This window comes from Ictalurus furcatus, chromosome 26 (genome assembly GCF_023375685.1).
Source record: "Ictalurus furcatus strain D&B chromosome 26, Billie_1.0, whole genome shotgun sequence".
Lineage (NCBI taxonomy): Eukaryota > Metazoa > Chordata > Actinopteri > Siluriformes > Ictaluridae > Ictalurus > Ictalurus furcatus.
This window is the reverse complement of record NC_071280.1, coordinates 2,912,536-2,922,454: the sequence shown is the minus strand read 5'-3', so window position 1 is coordinate 2,922,454 and position 9,919 is coordinate 2,912,536.

The following is a 9,919-nucleotide window of genomic DNA, read 5'->3' as shown; positions in this document are numbered from 1 at the left end:
AAGCGAAGACTTTCTCTCTGCTCTCCAGTCAGCGCCTTAATTCATTATGGCAGACTGAGGTGCTAGAGTATCGATTCATGACGGCGTTTCGCTCAGGGGAAGAAAACGGAGCCAAATCCGCACAGACCTATAGACCTATAAAAAAATGGGCGAAAAAAAAACTCCACAGATTTACATTCTGAAAAGAAAAAAAACAGCATCAGGGCAAAAACTTTAAAGCCGCATAATCATTACCCATTCGTGGGAGGTTTACGCTGTACTTCTCCAAACCTCTTCTCAGGGCAGAAAGAATTACGATTGGTTATCTTCAACAACCAATAGAGTCTGAAATAGAGACGAGGCAGAAATTGAGATGGTTTTTTTGTCTGGTTGTTGTTTTCTTTTTCTTTAAGCCACAATCTAGCCGCATTGTTAGCTACGCTAATTCTCCAGAAAGTTAAACAATACGTGACCCTGCAGTTTTTACTTGTAGACGTTTTCCTGATAATATATATTCTTTTTAAAAAAATTGGGTCTGTTTAGAAAGAAAATCCTCCTGAGAAACAAACTGAAGAACTCTTGAGATACCTTCTGCTTCTCGTTCTAAATCCAACAAGAACTTTTTTATCTTGCAAATTCCTGTCACATGACTGTTCTCGTGATTTTTTTCGTTCTGAGTGCGTTGATAGTTACTCTAAACATCTTCACCAATAGTAATGCTATGTTTAATTTACCCTCCCCTGACGCAATTTTGGTGCGTAAACGTTTGTTTAATTTGGAAATGTGTTACAGTATATGAAGGAAAACCTTGTGGAAGGTCCCAAAGAACAAATCGAAGAACCTTGTAGGTAGCTAAAGGTAACCTTTCTAAGACAATTAAAAATTTGATGTTTTATGTAATTTTCAAATACAAAATGAATTGATATTTGCTCGTTTTACCTCCTGACCCCTGGTACTTGGCAGTATCGAAAACAGTAAGCTTTTTGGTTTGGAACTACGTCACTTTACGGATGTTGACAAAACATTAAAATTTTGAGTTAACATCTCACAATTATGACATTTTTCTCACAATTTTGAGTTAACATCTCGCAATTAAGACTTTTTTCTCACAAGTGTGAGTTAACATCTCGCAATTAAGACTTTTATCTCAATTTTGAGTTAACATTTCGCGATTCTGACTTTTCTCACAATTTTCATTTTATATCTCGCAATCCTGACTTTTTTCTCTCTCGCAATTTAGACATCCACTTGACATTTAGTGAGTTACAAAGAATGCATCGACAAAGCATCCGTCATTCTCTATAAATAGGTTAAATACAGTAAGAAGAACCCTCATCAGCTAGCCAAGACAAGGAAAACCAGACGCTAGTGCACGCTCGTTATCTGAAGTCAGTCACATTTCAGGTATTGCGTCAAGCAGATGTCTAAATTGCGATACAAAAACGTCAGAGGTCTGAGTCTGAGATATAAAGTTACCTTTTTTATTTTTTTTTCTCCGTGGAGGAAACGGGCTTCCATACCCTTCTGTATTTTAAAAATTTTCAAAGAATTTTTACTGAAAAAACCTGTCAGCGTTAAACATCAGGATCACGCTAATATATTACCTTTTTTGGAAGAACTACCCTTGCTTTTCTGCCCTGAGACGGGATTTATCTCGAATGAACCTCCCTCAGGCCATTGTCAACATTTTAAAGCAAACTAGAACGTTAAAATCTAGCTCTGTAACGAATAGTATTATATTTGACAGTTGGAGAAGCAAAAGGTTATGGGAGCAGATCTTCTGGCGTGTAGAACGACAACAATGCTTGAACGTTCAGGAAAAACGAGACCCTTTAAGTCTCAGTGAATTTGGATCACGAGCCAGTTTGGTTGTCTGCTGAAGCAGTGTTAGTTGAAGATTGAGTCATAAATTTGGACGCCGGCAGAAGCATGTTGATGGCAAGGCTGCAGGAGAAATGTTTTCTGCATCCCATAACGCATATCAGGTTCCTGCTTGGTTCTCCTCCATATGTTGTTTCTGCATCAGGGTGTCTGACACATTTAGCACGATCCTCAGACTGCATGTGGTTCTGGATCTCGCTGCCTCTGGCGTCTTGTCATGATCTTAATCAGCGCAGAAAAGACATGTCCCCTTTGTTTACCCAGAAATGTAAATACTACCTAAAGCCTTTTTTTTTTGGTAATAAATTATGTCTTAAATTATGTTTTGTATAGATCCATAAAGAGGGTGGTTTCTTATATCCTTCCCAGGCCCGGGCGTTGATGTCCCTGATTTATGAAACTCCAGAATTGTTCATGTCCAAATGTCATTTGCTCACAAAGAATGTTCCATTGCAGCTGAATGATTTATGATTGTTCGATTGAATGCATTCACGACGGTGCTGCTTCCAAAGGAGCTTTGTTTCAAAAAAAGAAAAAAATGAATAAAGCCGGTGGCACAGTGGTTTTGAGGGGAAAAATCTCATGCTGATGTGTGTTTTATCTTTTGCTAGTTTACAATCTTTCATATTTAAAAAAATTATGCCATAAAAAAATAAAAACATACTACATTTATGTTCTATATCATTATTGCTCTAATACTAATCCCTGGAGTCGTCTGTTTACTATAATCTTTCCTGTTAATAAGTCATGCTAGTTTTGTGGGTTAGCGTCTTTACTATAATGCTAGATTTTCAGCTACTGTTTAGTTGTCTGTTCACTATAGTGAACTTCCTGTGTTAGACTATTAAAGTGCTAGTTTAACAACTGACATGTTTACAATTATGCTAGTTTCTTTATTTGTCTATTAAAATGCCAGTTTATGAATTAGCATGCTTACAGTGATGCTAGTTTATGGATTACTTTGGTTACTATAATGCTAGTTTAGAGATTCACTTGTTTACTGTAATGCTAAGTTCCCGCTAGTTTCTTGATTATAGTGCTGGTTTGTGTTTTTTTTTCTGACCCGTGATACTAGTTAATGTGTTTACTATTACTATACTATAGTTTGTGTTTTAGTGTTTCTAATGCTAGCTTATGGATTAGCCGGTTTACTATAATGGGATGAGTCTGTTTAATATAATACTAGTTGTTGTATTAGGTGGTTTACCATCATGCTAATTCAAGGACATGTCTGTTTGCTGTAATGCTATTTATAGGTTAGTTTGCTATCATGTAATAGTATAACGTTAGCTCCAGGGTTACACTATTTTCTATAACGCTAGTTTATTGATTACTCTGTAGGCTCTAATTCTACATTCGTTAGTTTTTCCTGATGAGTGGTGATAGCTTTAAAAAAAAGAAAAAAGAAATTTGCACCATTTGTTCTACAGAAGGTGATATCGAGACGCGTGATGAAAAGTCTCACTTCTGCACCAGCATGTTGAGGGTGTTACAGACAAAGCCATCACACCTCTTGACCTCAAACACGTTTCCACTATCCTTGCTGTTGTCACACTTTCACAAGCACCAAACCTTCACAAGGACAAATTGTCCACACGTGCAAAATTTTCCCAACAGCCCTTTCAGTTGATAAAATAATCTAGAACCGGGTTTAGGGTTCAGGGGTCAGATTTGGATTTAAAGTTACTGTTAAGAAGAGTGCTAATGTCAGCAATAAGGCAAAAAATATCATGATACACTATGTGTTTGACTTCTTAGATAGGTAGATAGATAGATAGATAGATAGACGTCTGTGCGAAAAAAAAATAAGAGCCAAAATCTAAAACAGTCACAGGGTGTGGTTGTTGTTTTGGGGTTTTTTTTGGCAAAGAGCAATCACTGATGTTTGGGATATGGGTTATTATTTATATAAGGAATATTATTTATATACTGTCCTATTGTTTATACTCATCCATCTCCGTTTTGACGTCCTCAAGTGGAAGTGCCTCAAGTGGGTGCCAGCTACAGTAGCTTTCCGAAGTAACAAAATTATCAAGGAAGAACAAAGTAGATTTTAATCCTGCCTGCAACTAAGAATGGAGTCGGGACTGTAGCGATGTATCCTCGTAGAAGTGTCTTTAAAATGTACACCCACTTGTCACGCTAATTCCATTCATACTACTGCATATATGTTTCGTTTTAATGCAAACTCTTTCGATCTTTATTTAAAGTGCTGCTACAAGGGGCGTGGCCATGCATGTCGATTATTAGTAGGTCACATGACCGTAACATGTATTTAGGCTTTGCCTGTGCTACGAACTCCATAATTTTGCTTCTCTGGTTTTTAAACATGAACCATATTGGGTTTTTTTTGTTTGTTTGTTTGCTTCCTGGAGCGTCTTTACATTGAAGAACAAGCATAATAAATACTCTTTTCTCACAAGAAGTCCAAAAAAAAATGGCCTAGAGATATTTCACATGATCGAGAGTTTCTTTTCTGACTCACCATTTCCCAGCAACCTTCACCGTTCAATATTAATGAGAACTCCCAACACAAATGCTCGACTTCAAGTCCCAGAATGCAATGTACCCTATACAAACCAGAGACTCGACTTGGCTAGTTAGCGAGGCGTTGACAGTGTGAAAGTTGAAGCTTTGGAAGCCGGTCTGTTGCAGCCGAGGAGGTGAGAGAGCTGGACAAGCTGAAGTACGAAAGTGCTGCTGCATCGCTCTGTCTAGATAGACATTGACGCCAGGGCTAAATGCCACTGCGAAAGGAAAAGACGAATGGCATTATGGGTGATGTAGGTGTAGGTATTGTTTGCGGAAGGACCCTTAAATCTTTCGCACAGTTCAAGATCACGTCATGATTACGAATATTTACACTCAGGTTGTATTTTTCCTTTAAATTTAAAACATGGTATGTGCTGAGAAAATATCTACAGCTTTTTCTTGCCAAAAGAAAGGTCTTTAAAAATGTCTTTGAAGTATTTTGAAGTATCTCAAGAGTACAAACAGTATAAAAATGAGCTCTACACTACAACAGCCTCTGGCATAAAGGAATTTGGGATTCGTGACGATATTGGTCACATTTTCCCGTTCCCACTATGTGTTGAGGTGTTACGTCTGTTTTATTTTTTTTCCACGATCGCTGCTCCTTCGCCAGGCTCGGACAGGAAAGGCCCGTGTTTGTGTTACGCAGGGCAGAACAATGGAGCAAAAAGCGTACAAATGTTCAGCGCCAGCCAGCTGCCAAAAGAAACATTTCTGTCACCGTGGAGAGCCACGTCCTGTCCGCTCTTTGTTTGCTTTAATTTCTGCTCCCTTTTATTGCATTAACGGGCTCGGCATTCTCAATACGCTCGGACATGATCCTAAACTGAAATGCCATCGGAATGAGGCGAAGTGGAGCAAAATGTGGCAGTGTTGATTTTGGAGTCAGGACATGGTGGAATAAGCAGCACATGATGAGAAAAGCCTGGATCGGGTTACACTCTCTTCCTGATTACCGGGCCTTGCTTTAACCCCTTTCACACACATGCACTTGAAGCTTTAGAAGCTACACCATATTATCTGGGATAGAGTAATGTGTGAACTCCAGTTAGAGTTTGACATGCTAGGAAAGTTGAAACCGCAGGGTTTTTTTTTTTTTTTTTTTTTTTACGTGAGTACGTAAGGACCGTTAATTTAATTTGAGACAGATCTTTTGGTAATGTTTAGCTACTCTCTCTTGGGGTAACAGCAGCAGTTATCACCCAAAAATAGATTATTTTCCTATAAACGTACATCCGGAACAGTTTTATTCCTCTTAAACCACAGCGACTTGCCAACACCTGCATTTTTAGTTCCTTTTAAAAAAAAATCTATTCATAGATACATTGAATGTTGTAGAAGATCCTTAAAACATGCTAGTTCATGTTTACATTCTGTTACGAAATGCTGACACTGGAGACTCCTTCCCTAAACGTTTTCATAATTTATGTGGGGTCGATTGGGCAAGTCTCAGTGTATAGTTGAAAATTTATAAGAACGCGTGCAGTAATATAGCTAAATCTTGGAAATTAAGAAACACCTTGATAATAGCTAAGCACTAAGGTAGTTTTTTAGCTATTCATATTTACCTACTCCATCAACAAGCCTTTGGTGTAACGCTCCAAACATAGCTAGGTCATTGTAATAACGAGCTATAGTTTGGGTTTTAGCACATACGTTGTAACATATTTCGTTGGCATAACGACGTGATAAAAATGATCCAAGCTTCGGCTAACATGCCAAGCTCGTGTTGGCCGTTCATCGCATTTTCGGACTAGACACTAAACAGTGCTCCTTGCATGAGCATAAATTTGTTTCGGATTACATTTAAGTGGAGCTTTTCAACAGGTTGCTGAATTTAGGGTAAATATAGAAACATTTAGAATTTGAGATCGGAATGATATCATTTGGACTGCTGAAAATCTTTTGCATGTAAGCACAGCCAATGCAAGTATGCCGTATATTTATGACACACTTTGAAAGAAACATTGCAGGAGATTGGGCTGGAAATATCAAGGGACCTGTTCCTTCTCACTATGGCTTAGAGATTTACAGTAGACTTCAGGGAACTCTGCACTCGATACTTTTTTTGGTGGAGTCCGTGTGACTCAGAGCTCACAGGAAATGGCAACCTTTTGGGGGAAATCGAGACATCATCTCGGCCGAGGCCTGCGGACTGATATACAGGGCCATCGGGGGGGTTGGGGGGGGGCGCTTAAGAAAGAAAAGGGGGGGAGGGGAAGGGCTATCCATCAACAGGGTGGAGAAAGAAAAGGGGAGGAAGGGTTCGGAGGCCGAGAGTGTTTTTACTCGGAGGGAGAGCCATACATCATCCCGAAAAGCTGTCACAGAAGAGTCTGTTAAAATATACTAGAGGACGGAGCGCAGGATTCCTCAAAAGGCCGAACATAACTCAACCGAAATCACCAGCTGCACCTCGACCCGCCCAGAAATCTCTTTTTTTATAGACGTTTAAAACACGGGTCCTGTGTTCAGGAAGAAACCGTAAAGAAGACGAATGTCCTAAAAGGGAAAGTCAGATCCATGGGGGTTTCTGGATTGATCCTCACACAAAGCACTGTGGGATATCAGTGAAGTCCCTATTGGCTGAAAGTTGCACTCGTGCCCTTGAGCAAGAAACTTCTGTTTGGCTTTGTGGAATTCTGTAGGCTTTTCCGGACCAACCGCAAACTGCAGATAAGAAGTGCTTATTGCTGATCGGTATCTATATTTCAGTATGATGGTATACTATAATAATCAAAGTATGGTTATATTGTTAACGTTTTGCTGTATATATATATATATTATTAATAAAAAAGGATGGAATGCATCAGCCAAGATTTTATTAAGAAGTGATTTGGATGGTAATATACCGTAGTTCCATAGTTATGAAACTGTCTTATATGTCCTGTATGCAGATGATCTACAGCCAAATGAACCAAGATAAGGTCTAAACTATAGTCTTGACATCAGAAAATAACAGACGAGCCACAGGAAAAGAAAAATGCAGTGTTTTGGCGGCTTTTATCTTGCTGTTATATCGTCTACACCACAGGTCCTATCCAGCATTTAAACAAACGGTGGCTTTGTTTATGCTTATCTAACTAAAACAGCAGTCTTCTTATTATTATTTGATTGTGCTTTTATAACTTTTTATTCCCCAAGATAGCATATTATTTCTTTTTCTTATTGTCAGTTAGCTAGTCGATAGCAAAGAGTAAATACAGGCCTAATGTAAACCATTATTTAATGTTGTCATTCCATTCTATAGCAACGATTATGTTATAGATGTTTCGATATATAAAAATTACAGACCAGTGTGGCCAACTTAGTAAATTTGGTGACTTTATGACCCGCTTTATTAAAAAAAAAGAACCTGGCAACAAATCTAGTTACTCACCACGAGCCACCACATGTAGAATTTGGTGAAAGTTGAATTTGTGTCCCAACAACCAATCACTGATCATCACTGTTCCCAGTGACCAATCACTGATCACCATTGTTCCCAGTGACCAATCTCTTGTGTCATTATGGCATTTCCAATATGTATTTTGATATACACAGTGCAAGATGCAATATCCTGTATGCATTATGGGATGCTGTAATGACTTGCAAAGGAAACCTAGCCAAAAGACAAAATGCTGTCTGACACATACACACACACCCACACCCACACACACACAAGCTGCCTTTGGCTGCAGTCTTCAAAGCTCCCTCCTCCCAATACAGTCCTTCTTTTTTTTTTCAGCACGTCTCTCAGTGCCGTATATCACCCTGATCACGGCGAAGTGACAGCGAAAGTGGAGGAAAGATTAAGGGCTTGCGCACCCAGGAATGTTAAGTGTGGTCTGAGCATGTGAGCCGAGTATGGACCCGGGCACCGTCAAGGCTGAGCAGTTTGGAAACAATTAAAGTAATGGAAGAGGGGGGGAAAAGAGGGGGAACACTGCTGTTCCACCCTCACCTTCGCAAAGTACCCCCAGAAACCTCCAGACAAGTGACTTATGGCCCCTTGGAGCACCATCTTCACCTTCCACCACTGCTAGTACATCTAATCCCTCACTATAGGTCTAAAACGTAGCCTGGTTTGTTTCTTGGCGCAGTTGGGGAAATGAAGCGATCTCACTTCTTATAAAAGAGAAAATGATGACCTTGCACAGCACTGGGGTTAAAAGCACAATTAAATCCTCCCTGTCATGGTTACGCCTTGGGGCCAACGCCATGCAAGGTGTCGTATACTAACTGAACTCACGAACATATGTTAGCCATTTGATGTGCCGTTGGTTGTCTGCTTTCGTCTTGGCAGCACCGAGCCTTCTGCTCCAGGCTAAGGACTTTCCCTTTTTTTTTCTCCCCCAGTTAAGCCGAAATGACATGACGTCTCATTCTTTCAGGCTTTTTTTTTTTTTAAAGATATATGTGGCTCCTATAGGCCATGTCTGTAATTTAGTCTATTGTGCTGGGATGTTACACAGAATAATCATGACAGACTGAAAGCAGTCATTTAAGAGGGTCTAAGCCTCGGTCTAAAGAAACAATTAAGGGTTCCGAGCCCCGAAAAGCTTCATGGAGCTGAACTTTGACCCTCGGGGTCGAGGAACAAAACAGGGATTAGTAACCATCTGATTGCTTTTTGTTACAGAACGGTATACAGAGTGACTGGAGTGAAAGAGATGAATTTCTAAACAGGGGAAAAGACAAGGATGGAAAAAAATAACCAAAGGATCCTATAGAGAAATGGGTATAAAAGACATAGACTCAATAGCAAACAGATTTGCACTGAATAAGCTCTATTTTTAGGGTTTTGCTGCCATATTTTTTGTAATGAGAGTAGTAGTAAAAATAACGCTCATGTGGCAAGCCCCAGGAGTGGACAAAGCTGTGTTTTCTTGATAAACACTAAAACAATTTGACAGCGATGCTCGAGATGCGTGAGGCGATTTCTACCAAAGCAGGCGAAGACCTAAGATACAGCCTTGAGGCACACCGTGAGTCTCCTCCACCTCCTTCTTCTCTTCTTTTTCCCCCCAAGCCAGCTGGTCGTCTGGCCTCACCAGCGCTGTAAATCTTTAAATCGCTTTTCTCTAGGTGGTGGATTTCACACGTCGCTAATTGGCAGTAAGGAAAAAAGAAGAAGAAGAAAAAAAAGAGCTGACAATTTCAAACATTTGCTCTTCCAAACACTTTGACCTTTTGCTTGCCACACTTTGCTAATTAAATTAGGGGAGTGAAAATTAGACAAGCCTTGCCTAACAAGGGGACACAACCAGGAGGCATCTGTTGCAAAAGATAGCTGTAAAAAAAAAAAAAAAAAAAAAAAAACAGCACTGAAGCTTTTTTTTCCTCCTTTTACAACTTCATATGTGGGGCGAAGAAAGTTGATGGTTCTCTGTTGTGACAGGATGTCAGGAAGGAATGCAGGCAGAGGCTGAAATGAACTGAATTCATAACATCCCACATAGAGCCATATATATCCTTCATAAAGGCCATGGTAATGTGTTGTTTTATGTCTATATGGATTCAGATCTGACGCGAAAGCCATATAGAT